Genomic DNA, 24,531 nt, shown 5'->3' on the forward strand with positions numbered 1-24,531 from the left:
CCACATGCCGTGGAGCAACTAAGCCCGTGCTCTACAACTACTGAGCCTGCACTCTAGAGCCCGCAAGCCACAACTACTGAGCCCATATGCCACAGCTACTGAAGCCCGCACACCTAGAGCCCGTGCTCTGCAACAAGAGAAGCCACGACAATGAGAAGCCCCCGCTCGCCTCAACTAGAGAAAGCCTGTGTGCAGCAACGAAGACCCAATGCAGCCAAAAATAAATTTAAAAAACTTTAAAATCTCTCTGAGTGGAAGCTAGAGGCAGTGGAGGTGGAGATGATGGAGCTGGTGTCGTGGTGCCAGTGATGGAGAGGCAGCAGCAGAAGCGGCAGAGGCAGTGGCGGAAGGAAAACGTTGGTGGAAACAGAAGTGATGGTGGTTGTGTATAGCTGGATCGGATTCCAGAGGAGACATGGGTCCGTCCAAAATCCCCGGGAGTAATGTCCATCCTAGAAAGAGAGCCTCAGAGATCCCAGAACAGACAAAGTGAGAGAGTGGCATGGACATATATACACTACTAAATGTAAAATAGATAGCTAGTGGGAAGCAGCCCCATAGCACAGGGAGATCAGCTCGGTGCTTTGTGACCACCTAGAGGGGTGGGATAGGGAGGATGGGAGGGAGATGCAAGAGGGAGGAGATATGGGGATATATGTATATGCACAGCTGAGTCACTTTGTTATAAAGCAGAAACTAACACACCATTGTAAAGTAATTATACTCCAATAAAGATGTTAAAAAAAAATCCCAGAACAGAGAAAAGACCCCTAACATACCCATGGGACCCTAACAACCACCCCCCTGGAGTTAGGAAGGCTTTGGTCACAAGGGGTGCATGGCGAGGCTGCAGGACACACACCTCTGCACCGCAGGGAGGTCCCAGGGGGCCAGCCGCGGGAAGAGGGGAAAGGCTTGCCTTCTCTTTCCGTCTGGTCCTGGGTCACTGGACCACAGATTTCAGCAAGTTGCAGACAAGGCTGGGAACTAAGTTCTGTTTGGATTCCCAACTATAATCTTCTACTTTCTGGTGAAGGAGACTTCAGCCTTTCTAACCACTTCTCAGTGAGGCCCATGTGGGCCTCACTTCTGAGGTCAGGGGGATGCTAGATCCAATCAGTAGATGACTGGCCAGCTTTTAGGAAAGATGAAGATCTCTGCTCAAAGAGTGGCCCACAGACCAGCAGTATCGGCATCATTTGGGAGCTTGTTAGAAATGCAGAGGCTCAGGCCCTGCTCCAGACCTACTTAATCAACATTTAAACAAGATTCTTGGGAGAGTAATTGTGTGTGTGTGTGTGTGTGTGTGTGTGTGTGTGTGTGTGTGTGTGTGTGTGTGAGCAAGACTGTATTCCTCCTGGAGGCTCTAGGGGGAGAATCCATTTCTTTTCATTTTCCAGCTTGTAGAGGCCACCCGTATTCCTTTGCTGTAAGACCCCTTACTCCATCTTCAAAGACAGCAATACAATGTTCAAAAAAAATTTAAGAAGCACTCATATAGTGAGCCATGTCTGGACTGAAGTCCTTCCTCAGTCTCTGGTGTCATTTTTCACAGTATTCTATCAAATATTCATTTCTGTTCATTCAATAGATATTTACTGTGCATCTATCTTGTGCCAAGCATTGCACCAGACCCTGGGGACAGGGCAGGAAACAACGCCAGTCTAGGGCCTGAAGAGCTTATGGTGATGTCTTCCAAAGGAATGGAAACCAAGGCCATGGCCATAGCCAGTCCTCCAGGGCAGATGCTTCCCTGGCTGCATTCAGGGAGATGGCCAGAGTGCTGGACATTTACTGTCACACATTCCCCTGTGGAAACCTCACCTTGCTGTTGACAGCAGAGCACAGTGAGTGTTTATGGCTGCAGGTGCTGGCATTCGTACCTGGCATACAGTAGGGACATACTGTATGCACACAGAACTGTAACACTCAATTACGGCTGACTGCCTCTCCTCCCCCAGCCTTCTCTCTTCTCCCCTTCTCTTTATCCCCTCCGTCCCCTTCCTTCCTCCTCCTCCAGATTTGTCCCCCAAAAGCCCTCCTTTATTCTTTCCTACCATTTCCCCCTACATCTCCCAAAAATCGCCATGTGCATTTTACCAATCTGTGTAGCAAAAACAGCTGGGGATCCAATGGTTCTCAAGAGTTTGTTTTAAGCCAGGATGACATACACATATCACGTACCCCTGACGCACAGCACTTAGGAACATCTATAGCTTTGTAACGTGACTCTTCCTTTTGAAGGTTCTTCAGTTCAAATGCATAGTTGGGGCAAGCCAATCACCCGCCCACAGGTGCCTGGACGCTGGGGTGCCTCAGATGCCCACTGCAGGAAGATTAGATGCAGCTGTAAGGCTCTGATATGCCAGGCGGCCCTGCCACTGGATGATATTTTGAAGGGCCAAGGGACCTCCCCTTTTTGGCTAATAGCAGCAAACACAGCTCAAACCCAAGGGGGAATGGGGCACAGGGCGGGCACAGAGCAAACAGGGCTGTTTGAAGTAGTATAATCCAAATTCACACCCTGACTATGAGGCAGGAATTTAGAAATTCATTCCTCCAGAGGGGAATGAAGTATTGGGTTGTTCCAAAGTGGTAGCACAGAGTAGACGGCCTAAGTGCCTGAGCCCACAGCCCATCCTGGTTCTCACCAACATGCAACCAGAGCTAGACTCCACATCCACAATCAGCATTGTGAGTGAGGCCCAGACCTCAGCCTTCCCTGTAATTTTGATGGATATTGTGTGACTCCTTGCCCAGAGGACTAAACTTGATCTCTCGGATGGAATATCCAGCATAGATTCTCTCTTACGAAAAGGAAAGAAAAGGAAAGAAAATTGCCTCTGGCTTTCCAAGTGAAAGAAATAGATTCCCTCTCCCCAAGCCCCTGTTTACAGCAAAGCTGACGCAGAGGGCTAATGTGTGTTTATTCGAGGCAGTCACTCGGGTTTGCAAAATACAGAGGGCTCGAGTCCCCTGTACAGGATGTGGGCTGGGAGGCGGGAGAAGGAGCCTTCGTGATGAAGTAGGTGCTTAACCTCCTTCACCCTCACAACTGCACTATTTGTGAAGTAGGCATGAGGGATTCCATTTCAGAGATGAGAAAACTGAAACTCAGCAGGATGAAGAGCAATTCCCTCAAAATACCCAGATTCACAGAAAACGAGGCTTCAGAGCCTGCTTGGCCCGATTCCAAAGTGCTTTCCTGTACAACCCTCTGCATTCGCTCCAGAAACCTCTCCCAGGGAGGGCAGGGGCGGGGTGCACATGTGGAAGGTAGACTTGTAATTAAAGCTGGGAAAATCCATGATCTCCTTGGAAACTAACTAATCATTCACCCCACGTGTTTCCCAGCAGTGGATTGGGGCTCAGGCATCAACAGTCCCACATCCCTCAGCGCCCCCGACACCTTTTCTGGTCTGGAGCCAATCCTGGCAGGTGTACAGCCTCTCACCCACCAGCCGTGTGTACTGGAGTCACCTTTCCAGGCACACAGCTGTTGCAACAGACACTCATATGTCCACTTACCTTCTCTAAACCGTCCAGTCACCACCGAGTTCTTGGGTAGCTCCTGTTTCTGGGCCTGGCGTCCCTGCCCTTTTGACTGGTCCCTGCTATGAAGCCTTGCCCTTGGCTCACCCAGCTCTAAGCCCGATGGACTTTCAAGTGACTACCTGTCTACTCTTGCTTCTCCCCAAGACCAAGAGACTCCCCTTTCCGTGCCCCACACTTGCACACCAGCAAACCCTTATCATGTGTCAAGCCCAATTACTGATGTGGACACAGTAAGTTTTTGGTCACCTCCCTCAGAATCTAACTCCACAAATGTGTGCCTACCTCTTCCTCACCCCCAGTGCTAAGATCCTGGCGTTCCTTCCAACCCCGCACACCTGAGCAACCACCTTCACAGGTGCAGACACAATGATGGTGATGTGACTGTGAGGACTGGTGCATTATTTAGCAACAATGTGTAAAACACGTAGGCTAGAACTTTGACTGCCTGCTAGTAAACATGGAGTTACAGGATTTAATTACAGCACTGGGACAATTGATTTTTACCAATAACTTTTTTTTTTTTTTTTTACAGTACGTGGGTCTCCCACTACTGTGGCCTCTCCCGTTACAGAGCACAGGCTCCGGACGTGCAGGCCCAGTGGCCATGGCTCATGGGCCTAGCCACTCCGCGGCATGTGGGATCCTCCCAGACTGGGGCACGAACCCATGTCCCCTGCATCGGCAGGCGGACTCTCAACCACTGTGCCACCAGGGAAGCCCACCAATAACTTTTCATAAGATGATTTACTGATTTTAACATGACACAACCAACTCAGGCACACCAGTTCCTGACTGCATGGAATACTGATATCTCATCCATCTTCCTGTCCCTGGAATGACAAAGCACTGGCAGGTAGAGATGTGAAACGAAAGCCTGAAAGCCCAATCAAGCCGACAGTACTCATGGCACAACATCCAAGTGCACCCCTTCCAAGGGAGGTGCGGCCACCCGTCACCATGGCAGGAGCTGGAGGGAGACGGGTAATGAGAAGTACGGGAGGTGCCGGGCGTGTTGTGAAATGTGGGGAACGCAAGGTGCTCATTGACAGTGTTTGCTCATGCAAGGCACCTAGGAAGGGTATTACCAAGCAATAGGGCAGAAATCGATAACTCACTGACAACCAGGCAGCCTAGAATCTTTGGCCCGTACCCAAGAGCACAAGAGAAAGCTGTCCGAGAGACCATCATCCACTCTGGCGCGGCCTGCACTTTAGGCCCTGGTGTGCCTAACCGGACCTGCCTGTCCCCGCTGGCTGCCCACCCTCCTCCACGGCAGGGTCCCACCAGTTCCCTTACTTGTTGCCCCCGGCTGGCCACGGTTCCTCCTTTGGGATGCACCTTCTCCTCTCAGGAAGCAGCACGCACTGGACAGACACCTTAGTGCCTCTTCAAAGCCCAACCCCCCAAACAGGCCAGGATATACCTGACCAGCCGCCGAGACGCTCACTGCGGCCCAAGGAGCCCGCCAGCTCTTTCTTCCAACACTTACAACTTTCACCTGGGTGCCTACTAGAGCAGTGTTTCTCAGAATCACCTGGAGAGCTTAAAATTCAGATTGCTGCTAATTTAGTTACCCTGGAGGGAGTCCAAGAATTTGCCTTTCTAACAATTCCCAGGTGATCCTGATGCTGCTGGTCCCAGGACCACCTTTGGAGAGCCAAGCACTGTGTTAATGAAAGCCTGAGAGTGCTCTGAATCAGTGTAAGGCACAGCTAGTGCTTCACTCTCTTGCAAAACTTGTCCTGAGCCCAAGATGGAACTAGACAGGAAAGCCCGTCAACAGCCCTACTCTCGTGTCCAGTATAAGACATGGTTCCCCGAGCGCGGCCTGGCTCTGATATTGTTCTTGAGTTCCTGGTTGGGGGCAATCAACAATTAAATGAGACCTTTATGGCACTTTAAGAACACACTGTGTGGGATGGACCCCAAGATAGACTTTTACTGAAGTGCAGGCAGCTACAGATTACAGGTCCTGGGCCTCCCATGAATTTACAAGGCTGGTGATTGACAGAGGCCAGACAGCCTGGTGGGGTGTCCCCATCTGGAGAAGGCACATTCTGAAGCTCCTCTCTGGGCCTTCCCTGGAGTTGCTGCTTCGCTCTGAAGCAGGCCTCCAGGACTTCATTTATTTACAAAGCAAAAGGAATTTGGAGCTGGTGCACTGGAGGTAGGTGATTCAGCAGTCTGCTCTGGCCTCCCCATTCTAGGGAAGAGATCACTGGGCTTGCAGTGAAGGAATGCAGGCTCCAGGCCTCCTCAGCACTAAATGGATATGTGACTTCAAGCATCGTCTCAACATTACTGAATACCTTATTTCTTCTGTTAGGGGGAAAAAAATATCTGTCCTGATCACAAATGCATAATGATGTTCTAGGACATTATTTAATTTCATTAGTATTATTGTTATTTTTTCTAGGAGAGGATTATTTACCCCAAAGAAGCTTCTTCCTTGTTCTGGGACACTTTCCTGGCCCCTCCCTCCTGTATAATTTTTGCCAGTGTTTCATCAAACACTTGTTGAGCCCCTGCTCCTTGCCAAGCACTGCACCAAATACCAGAGCACAAAAATGAAGCAGACAAGATTCTCAGCCTCAAAGAGCTCTCAGCCTAGTAGGAGTGATAGCAAGTGTCAAATAATCCCGTTCCAATGGGATGTGTTGATACCAGGGTGTGCAGAGGGCACTCTGAAGCAGAAGAGAGGCCCCATATTCCTACCTAATATTCAGTCTTCCATCTTCCTTAGTAACAGAACTCCCAGTTTTTAGTTTGATATGGGGCCACCCAAATAAAGATTATAGTTTCCATCCTCCCAGGTAGCTAGATGTGATTATGTGACTAAGTTCTGGCCAATGAGATATAATTGCAAATGGTATGGGGATATTTCTAAGAAATGTCCTCAGACAACAATTAGCATGTGCCCTTTCTCCTTACCCCTTCCTCCATCCTGTTGCCTGGAATGCAGATGTGATGGCTGGAGCTCCAGCTGCATCTTAAACCATGAGGATAGAGATGTTCTTGAAATGATAGAGCAGTGAACTAGAAAGGAGTCTGGGTCCCTAACAGCTTTGTGTACCACACCTGGGTTGCCTATATCCAGAATTCATTTGCATGAGAGAAAGTAAATAAACTTTTATCTCATTTTTAAGCCACTATTATTTTGGGTTTTCTGACACATGCAACTGAGCCTAATCCCAACTAATTCAAAGCCAGGTTGTGAGTGGCTTGATGACTTTGGACTTCATTATAGAGGCAATAAGGAGCTACAGACAGCTTATAAACTGTGGAGTAACTTGAGGTGGAAAGATAAAGGGAGAAGGAAAAAAAAAGACCCAAGATGTAAAGAGACTGTGGAAATTTACTTCTGTTGATAGAAATGAGGAACCTCTGATTTGAAGGGAAGGTAGGTGAACATGATTTTAGACTTGTGGTCTTTGAGGTGACTGCAGTGATTCAATGTTAAAGAATCCAAAAGGTAACTGGGGGGTTAGAAGTGAATCATAAAAGAGGGGTAAGGACTGGATCTATAGGAATTACTTGTATAAAAGTAATAGCTGACATACTACAACATGGATGAATTTTGAGGACATTATGCTGAGATAAGCCAGTCACAAAAGGACAAATACTGTATGATTCGGGTAGAATATCCAGCATAGATTCTCTCTTACGAAAAGGAAAGAAAAGGAAAGAAAATTGCCTCTGGCTTTCCAAGTGAAAGAAATAGATTCCCTCTCCCCAAGCCCCTGTTTACAGCAAAGCTGACGCAGAGGGCTAATGTGTGTTTATTCGAGGCAGTCACTCGGGTTTGCAAAATACAGAGGGCTCGAGTCCCCTGTACAGGATGTGGGCTGGGAGGCGGGAGAAGGAGCCTTCGTGATGAAGTAGGTGCTTAACCTCCTTCACCCTCACAACTGCACTATTTGTGAAGTAGGCATGAGGGATTCCATTTCAGAGATGAGAAAACTGAAACTCAGCAGGATGAAGAGCAATTCCCTCAAAATACCCAGATTCACAGAAAACGAGGCTTCAGAGCCTGCTTGGCCCGATTCCAAAGTGCTTTCCTGTACAACCCTCTGCATTCGCTCCAGAAACCTCTCCCAGGGAGGGCAGGGGCGGGGTGCACATGTGGAAGGTAGACTTGTAATTAAAGCTGGGAAAATCCATGATCTCCTTGGAAACTAACTAATCATTCACCCCACGTGTTTCCCAGCAGTGGATTGGGGCTCAGGCATCAACAGTCCCACATCCCTCAGCGCCCCCGACACCTTTTCTGGTCTGGAGCCAATCCTGGCAGGTGTACAGCCTCTCACCCACCAGCCGTGTGTACTGGAGTCACCTTTCCAGGCACACAGCTGTTGCAACAGACACTCATATGTCCACTTACCTTCTCTAAACCGTCCAGTCACCACCGAGTTCTTGGGTAGCTCCTGTTTCTGGGCCTGGCGTCCCTGCCCTTTTGACTGGTCCCTGCTATGAAGCCTTGCCCTTGGCTCACCCAGCTCTAAGCCCGATGGACTTTCAAGTGACTACCTGTCTACTCTTGCTTCTCCCCAAGACCAAGAGACTCCCCTTTCCGTGCCCCACACTTGCACACCAGCAAACCCTTATCATGTGTCAAGCCCAATTACTGATGTGGACACAGTAAGTTTTTGGTCACCTCCCTCAGAATCTAACTCCACAAATGTGTGCCTACCTCTTCCTCACCCCCAGTGCTAAGATCCTGGCGTTCCTTCCAACCCCGCACACCTGAGCAACCACCTTCACAGGTGCAGACACAATGATGGTGATGTGACTGTGAGGACTGGTGCATTATTTAGCAACAATGTGTAAAACACGTAGGCTAGAACTTTGACTGCCTGCTAGTAAACATGGAGTTACAGGATTTAATTACAGCACTGGGACAATTGATTTTTACCAATAACTTTTTTTTTTTTTTTTTACAGTACGTGGGCCTCCCACTACTGTGGCCTCTCCCGTTACAGAGCACAGGCTCCGGACGTGCAGGCCCAGTGGCCATGGCTCATGGGCCTAGCCACTCCGCGGCATGTGGGATCCTCCCAGACTGGGGCACGAACCCATGTCCCCTGCATCGGCAGGCGGACTCTCAACCACTGTGCCACCAGGGAAGCCCACCAATAACTTTTCATAAGATGATTTACTGATTTTAACATGACACAACCAACTCAGGCACACCAGTTCCTGACTGCATGGAATACTGATATCTCATCCATCTTCCTGTCCCTGGAATGACAAAGCACTGGCAGGTAGAGATGTGAAACGAAAGCCTGAAAGCCCAATCAAGCCGACAGTACTCATGGCACAACATCCAAGTGCACCCCTTCCAAGGGAGGTGCGGCCACCCGTCACCATGGCAGGAGCTGGAGGGAGACGGGTAATGAGAAGTACGGGAGGTGCCGGGCGTGTTGTGAAATGTGGGGAACGCAAGGTGCTCATTGACAGTGTTTGCTCATGCAAGGCACCTAGGAAGGGTATTACCAAGCAATAGGGTAGAAATCGATAACTCACTGACAACCAGGCAGCCTAGAATCTTTGGCCCGTACCCAAGAGCACAAGAGAAAGCTGTCCGAGAGACCATCATCCACTCTGGCGCGGCCTGCACGTTAGGCCCTGGTGTGCCTAACCGGACCTGCCTGTCCCCGCTGGCTGCCCACCCTCCTCCACGGCAGGGTCCCACCAGTTCCCTTACTTGTTGCCCCCGGCTGGCCACGGTTCCTCCTTTGGGATGCACCTTCTCCTCTCAGGAAGCAGCACGCACTGGACAGACACCTTAGTGCCTCTTCAAAGCCAACGCCCCAAACAGGCCAGGATATACCTGACCAGCCGCCGAGACGCTCACTGCGGCCCAAGGAGCCCGCCAGCTCTTTCTTCCAACACTTACAACTTTCACCTGGGTGCCTACTAGAGCAGTGTTTCTCAGAATCACCTGGAGAGCTTAAAATTCAGATTGCTGCTAATTTAGTTACCCTGGAGGGAGTCCAAGAATTTGCCTTTCTAACAATTCCCAGGTGATCCTGATGCTGCTGGTCCCAGGACCACCTTTGGAGAGCCAAGCACTGTGTTAATGAAAGCCTGAGAGTGCTCTGAATCAGTGTAAGGCACAGCTAGTGCTTCACTCTCTTGCAAAACTTGTCCTGAGCCCAAGATGGAACTAGACAGGAAAGCCCGTCAACAGCCCTACTCTCGTGTCCAGTATAAGACATGGTTCCCCGAGCGCGGCCTGGCTCTGATATTGTTCTTGAGTTCCTGGTTGGGGGCAATCAACAATTAAATGAGACCTTTATGGCACTTTAAGAACACACTGTGTGGGATGGACCCCAAGATAGACTTTTACTGAAGTGCAGGCAGCTACAGATTACAGGTCCTGGGCCTCCCATGAATTTACAAGGCTGGTGATTGACAGAGGCCAGACAGCCTGGTGGGGTGTCCCCATCTGGAGAAGGCACATTCTGAAGCTCCTCTCTGGGCCTTCCCTGGAGTTGCTGCTTCGCTCTGAAGCAGGCCTCCAGGACTTCATTTATTTACAAAGCAAAAGGAATTTGGAGCTGGTGCACTGGAGGTAGGTGATTCAGCAGTCTGCTCTGGCCTCCCCATTCTAGGGAAGAGATCACTGGGCTTGCAGTGAAGGAATGCAGGCTCCAGGCCTCCTCAGCACTAAATGGATATGTGACTTCAAGCATCGTCTCAACATTACTGAATACCTTATTTCTTCTGTTAGGGGGAAAAAAATATCTGTCCTGATCACAAATGCATAATGATGTTCTAGGACATTATTTAATTTCATTAGTATTATTGTTATTTTTTCTAGGAGAGGATTATTTACCCCAAAGAAGCTTCTTCCTTGTTCTGGGACACTTTCCTGGCCCCTCCCTCCTGTATAATTTTTGCCAGTGTTTCATCAAACACTTGTTGAGCCCCTGCTCCTTGCCAAGCACTGCACCAAATACCAGAGCACAAAAATGAAGCAGACAAGATTCTCAGCCTCAAAGAGCTCTCAGCCTAGTAGGAGTGATAGCAAGTGTCAAATAATCCCGTTCCAATGGGATGTGTTGATACCAGGGTGTGCAGAGGGCACTCTGAAGCAGAAGAGAGGCCCCATATTCCTACCTAATATTCAGTCTTCCATCTTCCTTAGTAACAGAACTCCCAGTTTTTAGTTTGATATGGGGCCACCCAAATAAAGATTATAGTTTCCATCCTCCCAGGTAGCTAGATGTGATTATGTGACTAAGTTCTGGCCAATGAGATATAATTGCAAATGGTATGGGGATATTTCTAAGAAATGTCCTCAGACAACAATTAGCATGTGCCCTTTCTCCTTACCCCTTCCTCCATCCTGTTGCCTGGAATGCAGATGTGATGGCTGGAGCTCCAGCTGCATCTTAAACCATGAGGATAGAGATGTTCTTGAAATGATAGAGCAGTGAACTAGAAAGGAGTCTGGGTCCCTAACAGCTTTGTGTACCACACCTGGGTTGCCTATATCCAGAATTCATTTGCATGAGAGAAAGTAAATAAACTTTTATCTCATTTTTAAGCCACTATTATTTTGGGTTTTCTGACACGTGCAACTGAGCCTAATCCCAACTAATTCAAAGCCAGGTTGTGAGTGGCTTGACGACTTTGGACTTCATTATAGAGGCAATAAGGAGCTACAGACAGCTTATAAACTGTGGAGTAACTTGAGGTGGAAAGATAAAGGGAGAAGGAAAAAAAAAGACCCAAGATGTAAAGAGACTGTGGAAATTTACTTCTGTTGATAGAAATGAGGAACCTCTGATTTGAAGGGAAGGTAGGTGAACATGATTTTAGACTTGTGGTCTTTGAGGTGACTGCAGTGATTCAATGTTAAAGAATCCAAAAGGTAACTGGGGGGTTAGAAGTGAATCATAAAAGAGGGGTAAGGACTGGATCTATAGGAATTACTTGTATAAAAGCAACAGCTGGGCCTCCCTGGTGGCGCAAGTGGTTGAGAGTCCGCCTGCCGATGCAGGGGATACGGGTTCGTGCCCCGGTCTGGGAGGATCCCATATGCCGCAGAGCGGCTGGGCCCGTGAGCCATGGCCGCTGAGCCTGCGCGTCCGGAGCCTGCGCGTCCGGAGCCTGTGCTCCGCAACGGGGGAGGCCACAACAGTGAGAGGCCCGCATACCGCAAAAAAAAAAAAAAAAAAGCAACAGCTGACATACTACAACATGGATGAATTTTGAGGACATTATGCTGAGATAAGCCAGTCACAAAACGACAAATACTGTATGATTCCACTTCTATGCGGTACCTAGAGTAGTCAAATTCAAAGAGACAGAAAGTAGCATGATGGTTGCCAGGGGTTGGGAAGGTGAGAATGGGGAGTCAATGTTTAATGGAGACAGAGCTTCAGTTTTACGAGGTGAAAGGATCTCTGGAGATGGATGGTGGTGAAGTCTGTACAGTATGAATATACTTAGAATATACTTAATACCACTGAACTGTACACTTAAAAATGGCTCGGGGGCTTCCCTGGTGGCACAGTGGTTGAGAGTCCACCTGCCGATGCAGGGGACGCGGGTTCGTGCCCCCGTCCGGGAGGATCCTACATGCTGTGGAGCGGCTGGGCCCGTGAGCCATGGCCGCTGAGCCTGTGCGTCCGGAGCCTGTGCTCCGCAATGGGAGAGGCCACAACAGTGAGAGGCCCGCGTACCACACACACACACACAAAATGGCTAGGATTGTAAAAACATATACATATGTGTATGTGTGTGTGTGTGTGTGTTTGAATAAATAAATAAAGGAAATATCTATTAACTTTTAAAAGTAATAGCCCAACCTCAACAGTAGATAAGGTTTCCTGGAAAGAGGGAAAAGTGACCCAGAAGGGCTCACCTTTAGGAAACAGAAGAAGGAAGCTGGTCTAAAGAAAGAGCGACAGTTGGTCTGAGAGATGGAAGGAGAGGGAGGAAAGGCTTTATGTCACTAAAGGCAAAGAGGGAGAGAATTTGTGACATGATTCAGAAACTTTTGGAAAGTAGCAATGCCAGAGAGAGAGAGAGAGAGATTGTTCAGCAAAGTCTAACCAAATTGTTTTGGTAAGAAAAGAGTCTGTGAGTTAGCATTGCATGCAACACTGAAACTGCAGGTGGTGATCATCTAAATTGGATTTTTCAAAGCTGGTCAAAGAAAATGTCATGTACAGCAAGACTGCGCCTGCGTGAAGAGCAACCCAGGCACCCATCCCATTGTAATTATTTTCAAGGTAAAAGGGCTGCCTGCATGAAGTGCAATGGAGAATCGATGCAATCAGAAGTCAGTTTCTGAGCTATGGTAGGAACCCATAAATGCAGAGTAAAATGTGTCAGCAGCACATTTGGGAGAAATGCCCAGGAAGAGGGAAAAAAAATGGTCCCAGAGAGAAGAGAATTCTAGAAAAGAATCTTCACTGTCTTAAAACTGCTCCCTCCACTTTGAGTCGGTCTGGAGAGGTGACCTTTAACACTTGATCCATCTGGGATCACTTTAAGAACTGAGGCCTGTGGAAAAAAACCTTGGCTCAATGTCTGGTAACAGAATTCCTCTTAGAGAGGAAACTGTCTTCCCACAGGATAGTACCTTTACCAGCCTTCAGATGGCGGGTGTGACTGGAGGCATAAGGCTAGCAGGAGACAAGCTTATGAAGGACAAGGTTAAATAGGGCTGCATCGGCGAAGGGATGGGAGAACAGAGTGGGGGACCAGTAGGAGTACAGAGTCCCTAAAGGAATTCTAAAAGTAGAGGGCTCGGGCTTCCCTGGTGGCTCAGTGGTTGAGAATCCACCTGCCAATGCAGGAGACACGGGTTCGAGCCCTGGTCCGGGAAGATCCCACATGCCGCAGAGCAACTAGGCCCGTGAGCCACAACTACTGAGCCTGCGCGTCTGTAGCCTGTGCTCCGCAACAAGAGAGGCCGCGACAGTGAGAGGCCCGCGCACTGCGATGAAGAGTGGCCCCCGCTCTCCGCAACTAGAGAAAGCCCTCGCACAGAAACGAAGACCCAACACAGCCAAAAATAAATTTTAAAATAAATAAATAAATAAAAACTAAAAGTAGAGGGCTCTCACGGTCCACTGTTTGCAACTCTGTAATGAAAACGCACTCCTCCTGTCTCCTCAACCTTTATTGGAGGACGGAGGTTTGGGTAAAAAGTAAAGAACAGAGGATGAATTCCCTGTTGGCACAAACACCAGGGTAGCAATAAAGGGAAAGGCCCAAGGCCAGAGCAGAGAACAAGAACTCGTCGGAGACAGGAAGCTGGAACCAGAGGTGACCTTGAGAATGAGAGCAGGAAGCCCCCAGGCAACGAACGTCTTGGGTAGATTACCGTGAAGGTCTGGCTTCTTGAAGAGCCGTGCTGGGGCTTGCGGCTGTTGGAATAGCCAATCAATCTTTTTAGCAATATACCACTTGTATCCTTAATCTGGCTCCGTCCTGTCTCCTTCAATCCAACATAACAAGTTGCAAAGAGGAGGGGGCGGCTCATAATGTCACATGAAACTGAGAGATCAAAGAGGAGGAGAACTAAGGAAAGGTCATCCGATTTGATGACAGTGGAAAGGAATTTTTCAGCAGGAGTAAGGTCAGGGGTGCTACATGCAACGGTGTGGATTGTGCACTGCACAAAGGCAGCCCATCTGCAAGGCATCCTCCCTCCCCGGTCATCACAGAGTGGATATGCATGACAATTTTCCAGCCAAAGGGAGAAAACTATCTTGAGGAATGGGTCCCTTTTCTTAATTGGCACAATGTGATGGGCCAGCAGCAGCCTTGGTGGAGACAGAAGGCAGACGGCACGAAGGTTATAAACAAATCGCTAGTGAAGAAATGAAAGCCATGCATTTGGAGCTCCGACACGGGTATATATGCTATTTATCTACAGCTGCATAACAAATTACTCCAAAATTCAACAGCTTAAAACAACAAACATTTATTATCTCACAGTTCTGTAAGTCAGGAATCCAGGAGCAGTTCAGCTGAGTGATTCTGGCTCAGGGTATCTCATAAACCTGCAGTAAAGCTGTCGGCTGGGGCTGCAGTGATTTCAACGCAACTGGGGCCGAAGGATCCACTTCGGAGCTTTCTCATGGGGAAGCTGGCAGACTTCCGTTCCTCCCCGTCGTTGGGCTGAGGGTCTCAGTTCCTCACCACACCACGCGGGCGTTTCCATAGAGTTGCCCACAGCATGGCAGTTTGCTTCCCCCAATGTGAATGATGCAAGAGAGAGATGATGGAGAGAAGGGATGGGGTGAGAGAGAGGGAGAGGAGGAGAGAGGACAGGAAGATGGGAGAAAGGGAGAGGAGAGGGAAGCATGGTTACATTTCCAGGGGAAAACAAGATGGGAGGAGGGGAGGGGAGGAGAGGGAAGGGGGGAGAGGAGCGGAAAAGAAAAATGTGGATACATTTCCAATACAGAAACCAGTCATTTTATAACCTAATCTCACAAGTGACATCCCGTCCTTTTTGCTCTCTTCTGTTCTTAGAATAGGTCAGTAAGTCCAGCCCTCATTCAAAGGGAGAGGAGTACCCTAGATTGTGAATACTGGGAGATGGGGATCATTGGAGCCATCCCTGTCAGGGTATCAAGTTTCAACCACTCTTCCAGTGAGATCTTTACTGGAGAGGGAAAGCAAAATCTTTCTCTCATCCTGGGGGAGAGATCATTTAAGAGACAACAGAATTTGGGAAAAGTTCTAAGCTCACTTTCAGCAGAAACCAGAGTGTGCCCCAGTTAGTGACACAGCGCCTGAGTTGAGCCTGACTGCAGAAATCATTGCCACTGGCTGCCCCTCAGCAGGGACCTGGTCATTTGCTTTACAGGGATTTAAGCTTTGGTGCCCAAGCAAGTTGCCTGCATCTACCTCATGTGGGTATGAAGAAAGTTCATGAATGCCAACAAAGGTTTTTAATTTGGAGGAACAGCCCAAGCAAAAATCGAAAGAGGCATTCAAGGAAAACAAAGCACCTCACAGGCCGGCTTTGATTCTGCTTTCTGAGTAGGCAGACCTGTTATGGAGAAGTATGGAGGGAAGAAAAGGCTCACCAGATCAGCCAGTAACAGGCAGCACCTGTTTCCCGCACCTCCAATATCCAGGGCTGGTCAGGCCCCCTAGAAGGCTGGGCTTGAGACTGCCAACTATACCCTAGAATAAAAGTCCTGTGTGGAGGGACTTCCCTGGTGGCGCAGTGGTTAAGAATCCGCCTGCCAATGGAGGGGACACGGGTTCAATCCCTGGTCCAGGAAGATCCCACATGTCATGGAGCAGCTAAGCCCATGCGCCACAGCTACTGAGCCTGCGTTCTAGAGCCCATGAGCCACAACTACTGAAGCCCGCATGCCCCAGAGCCTGCACCGCAACTACTGAAGCCCGCACACTCTAGGGCCCACATGCTGCAACTATTGAGCCTTCATGCTGCAACTACTGAAGCCCGTGCACCTAGATCCTGTGCCCCGCAACAAGAGAAGCCACTGCAATGAGAAGCCCGTGCACCGCGACAAAGAGTGGCCCCTGCTTGCCACAACTAGAGAAAGCCCACGCGAAGCAACGAAGACCCAACGCAGCCAAAAAAATAAAGTCCTGTATGGAGAGTAGCCTCTTGTCTCATCCTGACTTACACCCCCCATGGGACTCTATGGAGACAGAGAGAAGCACAGGGATAAAAGAGAGATATTCTCAACTTGGAACATACTGAAACAGGAGGGAAGGGGGCAGGGCAGAAACTTTAAAGGGATGACATAGCCTGAGGACATGACATAAACTGATTAGAACCAAATGGGTCCAAGATGGCGGACAAGTTGACTTCCACTAGACCTTGAGCCTTGAGCTCCCTGTAACACATCAGCAAGCTAAATGACACACCCACAGGCACCATGACAGTTCCAAGGCTGACCATGGGGATCAAAAAGTGGGTGGTGGCCCAATTCCTGGAAATCCCCACCCCTTCCTGAATTAGCTGGAATACTCCTTCCACTCATTAGCCTATGAAATTACCCACCCCTATAAAAACTGACAATCCCATACCCTGGTGCCTTTCTCACCTTCTGAGATGGTCTGCACCTTGTCTGTGGAGTGTGTTTCTCTCCAAATAAATCCACTTCTTACCTATCACTTTGTCTCTCACTGAATTCTTTCTGTGATAAGACATCAAGAATCTGAGCTTCATTAAGTCCTGAAACCAGGTGTGTGATCTCAGTTGGAAGACCGTGGGTTTTGGCCAGGTTCGAGTCCCCGTCACATGGATTCAAATCCCAATCTGAGTTTTGACCAGGTTCGAGTCCCGGCCATGTGGGTTTGAGTCTCAGTCTGAGGCGCGAGGTTTCAATACCATTAGATGACAGCCAGCTCTTCTGGATTCTTTTAGATATGCCTGTAATTTCTGAACCACTCTGGAGTTGATTCAATTAATAAATATTTATTGAGGGCCTGTTATAATGATGGGTGAGCTCCAGGCCATCGGCTGCCACACATGAACTGGGCCAGGCACTAGGAGGTGGGCCAAGCTGGTGGGCATGGTGTCAGGAAGTTGTTGCGTCAGAGGTTACAGTTCAGGGTCAGTTCATTGGGCAAGGAGATGTGCAGTAACCATGAACCCAAACTTCAAAGTCAAGGGCAGAGACTGACAGGAGATCAAAGGCAAGACACACATAATACTGAATCTGCGTAAGAGAGCCAAGGCTAATGCTCAGCAGTTCCAAGTGAACAGGGAAAGCATACATATCCCTGGCCAGAGAGTAGAGGCCAGGAGCCAGCATCCTTTCCTGAAAATAGGGCTTGCTTCTGACATGTTCAGCACCCTATCCTCAGTACCTGGCATAGTGATCAATTCAGGTGCTCAGGCCAGGCAGGAGAACACAGAGGTGTGGTCATCTCTATAGATACCCATAAGTCAAGGTTTGGGGTCTAAGGTGGGCATCAGAAAACAATCAGGGAAAAGCATCCAGACCCAGAGGCTAGGAAAGGTGGCTCAGGATCCAGAATAGGTGAGTGGGGTCACGTAACAGCCCAACCAAGGTGTGAATGCTGATTCCAGGGAATTCTCAGGATTAATTGTAGAATTAATTCCAGGATTAAATATTTTAAGCAGCCTTCTGCTTCTGCTGGACTGAGGACTGAAGCCATGTCTGTCTTTTATTGGGTATCGCCAGCCTGGCCCAGAGCCTGGCATGAAATACATGCTCAGTAAGTGTGTGGAGGGAGCAACCTCTCCCAGAGAAAAGTGGGGATCTGCAGAGGGTGGGTCCCAGGTCCAGGGCCCAGAGAGTCCTCACAGGTCAGTGCAGAGGTAGAAGGGTTTTTCTTCCAGTTATAAGGAATCAGGTGAAGCCAACAGAGCCCAGATTTCGGGCTGAGAGCAAGCAGTAAGATGCCAACCTTCTATTTCATGTTCCTCCCCCTGTCACCCTCCTGGGTCTCCTTCAGAACAGAGCAGAGGACTCCAAGGACAGCAGCCATTCACCTTTCCCAGGGCCCGGTCTCCAAACGATGGATCTGTGTAGGTGGAAGCCAAGCGAACAACTTCAACATGAGACTGTGAAATATTCCCTATACCCATAACTAAGTGGGTGGCTTTGAGCAAGTCATTTAACCTGTCTCTATTGTAGCCACAAACTCTTTCCTTATCCGTACTAAGAAGCTTTTTAATCTGATGCAGTCCCACTTGTTTATTTTTGCTTTTGTTGCCTTTGCTTTTGGTGTCAAATTCAAAAAAATCACTGCCAAGACCAATGTCAAGGAGCTTCATTTCTCTGAGTTTTCTTCCAAGAGTTTTACAGTTTCAGTTATTACATTCAAATCTTTCATCCATTTTGAGTTGACTTTTATGTATGGTGTGAGATGGGGGTCCAATTTCATTCTTTTGCATGTGGCTGTACATGCTTCCCCATTTATTTAAGAGACTATCCTTTCCCCATTGTATATTCTTGGCTCCATTGTTGAAAATTAACTGACCATACATACATGGTTTTACTTCTAGGCTCTCTATACTGTTCCACTGGTCTATGTATCTGTTTTTATGCCAGTACCACACTGTTTCGATTACTATTGCTTTGTAATATAGCTTGAAATCAGGAAATGTGATGCTTCCAGCTTTGCTTTGCTTTTCTCAAAACTGCTTTGACTATTTGGGGTCTTTTGTGTTTCCATAGGTTTTAGGATTATTTTTTCTGTTTGTGTGAAAGGTGCATTGGAATTTTTATAGAGATTGCATTGAATCTGTAGATTGCTTTGGGTAGTATGGACATTTTAACACTATTAATTCTTTCAATCCATGAGCACAGAATATCTAAAGGAAACCATCAAAAAATAAAAAGGCAACCTATGGAATGGGAGAAAATATTTGCAAACCACATATCTGGGAAGGCATTAATATCCAAAATACATAAGGAACACATATAACTCAGCAAAAAACCAAATAACCCAATTAAAAATGGGCAAAGAATCTGATTAGACATTTTCCTGAAGAAGACATATAAATGGTCAACAGGTATATGAAAGAGTGCTCAACATCACTAATTATCAGGAAAATGCAAATCAAAAAACCACAATCACTTCACACCTGTTAGGATGGCTGTTATCAAAAAGACAATAAATGCTGGCTAGGATGTGGAGAAAAGGAAACGCTTGTACACTGTTGGTGGGAATGTGAACTGGTATAGCCACTACGGAAAACAGTATGAATATTCCTCAAGAAATTAAAAATAGAACTACCATATGAACCAGCAATCCCACTTCTGAGTATATACCCCAGGGAAATGAAACTGTTACCTCCAAGAGATATCTGTACGTCCATGTTCATGCCAGCAATATTCACAATAGTCAAGGTATTGAAACAACATAAATGTCCACTGAGGCATGAATGGATCAAGAAAATGTGGTATAAAAATACAATGGAATATTATTCAGTCTTAAAAAGAAGGAAATCCTATCACTTGCAACAACATGGATGAAACTAGAGGGAATTATGGTAAGTGAAATAAGCCAGACAGAGAAAGACAAATACTGCTTGGTATCACTTATTTGTAGAATCTTAAAAAAAAAAAAAAAAAAACGCACTCTTTAAAAAGGTCAAACTCATAGAAATGGAGAGTAGGAAAGTGGTTGCTAGGAGCTGGGAGTGGGAGAAATAGGTAGAAGTTGGTAAAATTCTACAAACTTTTACTTACAAGATGAATACAGCCTGAGGATCTACTGTATAACATGGTGACTATAGTTGATAACACTATATTTGTATAATTGAAATTTGCTAAGAGAGTAGAACTTCAATGTCCTCAAACACACACCAAAGAAGGTGAATATGTGAGGTGATGGATGTTGATGGGGGAATCCTTTAACTTGATGGGGGAATCCTTTCACAATGCATAAGTGTTTCAAATCATCTCGTAATTCATGTCTTACCATTTTATAAATTATACCTCAATAAATCTGAAAAACAAAACAAAACAAAAAACTATTTCCTCATCTGTAAAATTAAGGCATTGGACTAGAAGGAAGACTCTCCGGTTCCCTTTCTTTTCTGATATTCTGTGACTCAATTTTTCTGGCTTTGAAGAGTATATGGATTAGGATTGACCTGCCATGAAAACATGGGGTGGCTCAGCAGCTTCTAATGAGAACTGGAGTGGGTCTAGAGGAGATGCATGTACATACCCTCTGCGTTCCGTTTCCATGGGGTTTGGTTCTGGAACGCCGTGTCTGTTAGGAAGGTGAAGCATATTTCCTGTAGGCAGTTTCTTATGCTTCCTAAGCTCTCTGGGGAAGAGGGAGCATGACAAAGCTGAAAGCTTGTAGCCTTAAAAATGAAGAGACCTGGATGCTGGTTCTGAACCAGGCGTGTGAGTCAGCAATTCACTCATCCTCTTTGGGTCTCCATTTGCTCATCTCTAACGGACAGAATGCCCACCCTGCCTGCCGTACAAGACTGTTGGGAAAGGCCTCCCCAAAACATTAAGTGCTAAACAGATGTGTCATATTGTTAGCAGAATCCTGTCAAATGGCTGGTAGGACATTAGTGAATGTGTGGGGCAAACAGTCCATAGTTTGGAGGCACAAAGGACTCCTTAAAGATTTGTACATTCTGGAAAATTAAGATGAAAGCTGGACTTTGTGAGTCTGTCTGGTAAGAGGCGATGTGGCATAGCTGTCGATCCAGGAGAACTGGAGGATCATGATTCCAACGTTGCCATTTACTAGCTGGGTGACTGCGGGCGCACCACTTCACCTTCCTTTCTTTCTTTTTTTTTTTTAGTATTTATTTATTTATTTATTTAGGCTCCACCAGGTCTTAGTTGCAGCACATGGGATCTTTAGTTGTGGCATGAGAACTCTTAGTTGCAGCGTGCATGTGGGATCTAATTCCCTGACCAGGGAATCGAATCCGGGCCCACTGCATTGGGAGCGCAGAGTCTTAGCCACTAGACCACCAGGGAAGTCCCCACTTCACCTTTCCTGAGTCTCAGTTTTCTTATCTATAAAATGGATATAATCTTTGGACCTGCTTATTTCCCAAAGTCATCACTGGGTCAAATAAGATCATTGTTTCTAAAAATGTGGTCCACTATAAAGCCCATCACACACTGGGCATCAGTACTCCTGGGAGTGTCCGGCACTTAGAAGGGACTCCTAGTAATTAACCTGGCTGAGCCAGCGAGGCACATGCAGCCTATAGCACCAGCTCCAGCATCAGAGTAGGTGAAAGAGACAGACACTAATGAGACGATTTGTGGGCAACTACAAGTCTTCATCTGCCTCCAAAACTTTCCCCTCCTCCCTAGCCTAGAACCCTTCCCATTCGAATCACTCCCATGGAGCACGTTCAGTTGAGAGAGAGCTCAGAGCCCAAGGGTATCCAGGCAAAGGGCAAGTAGGGACTAGAATCCAACCTCAATTCCACCTAGCAGGGCCTGTGCCTGCCCACAGGGAGGGGCGCTTTTCTCTAATTCTCACGGGCGGCCTGCCATATGGACCAGCACATCCCTCACCTGGAAGTTAGGAAACAAGTGATCAGGGTTTAAATGAACAAATGTTCCCTGAAATGTGAGGGTCACTCTTCCACTGCCTCCCATTAGTAAACAGAACTCTAGAGAAATAAAATGCCAACCAGTAAATTCCGTGTGTGTGTGTGTGTGTGTGTGTGTAAACCTTAGTCCTCAAGGGTGTGGCAGGAGAGGGTAGTATGATGGGACCCACCCAGGAAGCCCAGTGTAGGCCGTGGGAGCTGCGAGACGTGGGCCAATGCTGGAAGCGACAGCAGAGCAGCATGGCACCCACCTGGGTTCCAGGGGACGAGTTAATGGAGGGTACTTTGACCAACACCAACTTGGCTGGCCTCAGAATCTCATGAAAGATCGGTCCTTCCAGCTTAGGCTGTAGGGGAATACCTACAGTGTGTGATATTACGTGAGGGGTCTCACCCCTCTGACCTCTCGGATGAGCCCTTAGCCTTCCACCAAAGTGCTCACTAGAGCACTTCTAACCCCTCTTCATTTGGCAACACGGTCAGACCCTGAGCACTGCTAGGTGGCTTCAAGTCAACAAGAACAAGCAGTCAAGGCCACTCCGAGGTCACCTCATCCACATGGACTCTGGTGACTCCCGTGCCCCTCTCTTCTCTCCAGATGAGACACCTTATTGCCTGAGCCTTGCAAATCCTCCAGGGAGTTCTGGGAACTGGATTCTGCGCAAGACAGTAAACAGAGACTGTGGATCGTGCCATCATGGGAAGGGAAGGAGGTCTTCCTTCAGGGAGGGCAGCATAATAGCCCAGGACGTAGCTCCCTATAAACCTTGGCAGGGCAGCCTCGCAGCCAAGGGCATGCTCACCTCACAGCAAGAGGGGGGTCTGGAGCCAGGCATCTCCACCAGCTTTCTAGCAAAACAGAAGGGCCACAGAAAAGGGCTTTCCTTCCAGTGGAATGAAGGCTCTAACCTAACCCTTCCCCGTGGAGTCCATCCCCTCACTTTGGAGTCTGAGAAACTTAACTGTGGAGAGAAGGAAAAGGAAGAAGACATATCTAGGGCAAATTGCACATCCTACCCTGAACCTCTGGTTTTGAGGAATGGGGAATAAAGGGCTAGTTATTATCAAAGGCCTTGCTGGTGTGGATGACGGCCTAGACATAAACCCTTCAAGGCATTTTCAAAGGTTCCTTCAGTTTTAATGCAAAACTAATCTGAAGGCCAAAGAGTCACCTTTTTTCAAGAATGGATATTATGTTAATACAATAATGCAACTGATTCTTCTTGCCCTCATTTACAGCCCATTCACATTTCTCATACTGTTGTCCGTGTTTTTCATATGTTTGAACATCCACAGAGCATTAGGAAAAGCACTCAGCCATGCTCTCCCAGTCATCTCAGTGAGTGATGGATTCTCTATTTCATCAGGATTCCCCTTGGGGCTCTCATAACAGATCACTATAAAGCAGGCCACCCCTAACATCTGCAGGGCCCAGCACAAGAGTACAAATAGAGCCCCATTTAGGTAGGGTCTAATATTTAAAGGTTATAGATCAAGCTACCAAATAAATAAAATGTTATACCATCCTATCCTAATAAATACATATTCTCAATGACTTAGGCCAGTTTCAAATTTAGAACTCTCACCCTCCTCAGAATTCTGCTGCACAGGGAGAGCCTGCCCCAATGCTTGGGCCTGGGCTCATGGACTTTTCTTCCCATCTGCCACCGCCTGCCCACATCCCAGCCCATATCCCCGAGCTCCCACTATACACCCCACTAAGAGCCTCCCGTTTGCCACCCTTTGTACAGACTGGCCCTACTGGCTGTGACCTCTGCCTTTCGTAGGATGAACCTGGAAAAGAGGCCTGAAGAAGGCTGGAAACAGGCTTGGGATCATTCAGGCAGGGAATTCAAGGTACCATAGAGAGTCTCTAGGTATGCAGAGAATATTCTAGAATTCTCTAGGTACCCAGATAATGTTCTAGAGGAGGTACGTGGGCTCCAGGTAGTCACATCTCCTTGGCCCTGCAGACTCCTTACCCATAGAGAGAGGCATAGCTGAAGGAGGTTCATAGTGGGGGTCCTGTAAAGCCCAGGGTCCAGAGTAAGAGAGGGCATCTAAGGGCATTACTATTATGTAAAATCTGAATCCAGAAACTCAGTGCTCACCCACATCATTCCCCATGACTTTGGGCAATCCACTTCAACTCTCTGGGCAAACTTCTTCATTTATAAAATGTGGGGTTTGAGCCAAGAATTTTTAAGTGCCTTTACAGAACTGAAATCCAATGCTTCCACTCCAAATTAAGTTCCAATAACACACATGGAGTACCTACCATGGGCCAGGCACCAGGATGAGTGCTTTTGCATGCACAGTCTTATTTAATCCATGATTCCCTCACTGCACACTCACTTCCCAGCCAGACAGGTTTATGGAGCTGTGCTCAGACTAGACATCCCAAAGACATCCAGGGATGGACACTAAAGATGATACAATGCTAAGAGCATCCAGGAGCGAACATCCGGCATCCAAACAAACCCACAGTCCACCTACAGCAGCAACCGTGAGGGGCTGGCAGAGAGGTGGGCACTATGAAACAGACCCGGGGGGAATGGGTGCCTCCTGCCTAGCCTATGGGTGGGGAGGGAGCTGTTTAGGGCTGCAGTGCAGACACTACTTCCTACTCACAAAAAGCAATAAAGCTCCTGGGTCATTCTCTTTGCTCTTAAAGGGACAGGTCTGAGCCAGGCAAAGAGAACAGTAGTGGGAGAAGGGAAGCTAAAATCGAAGGAGGCATTAAGGTCAATTCCACGATTCTTGTGCTAAGACTTGAAGTGGGTCTGCGGGTGTTTGGGAACATGGCTTCCCATCCTTTTTCTGTTTCCCTAAGATTCTCTAGAGCTTCACAGCCCCCAGTTGGTGAAAACATCTCTCCTAAAGGCCCCCGTTCTTAAGGTCAAGTTGACTCATGTACCTCTTTGCCTTGGTTAGCTGGCCCT

Source organism: Mesoplodon densirostris, chromosome 14 (assembly GCF_025265405.1).
Source record: "Mesoplodon densirostris isolate mMesDen1 chromosome 14, mMesDen1 primary haplotype, whole genome shotgun sequence".
NCBI classification, from domain to species: Eukaryota; Metazoa; Chordata; class Mammalia; order Artiodactyla; family Ziphiidae; genus Mesoplodon; species Mesoplodon densirostris.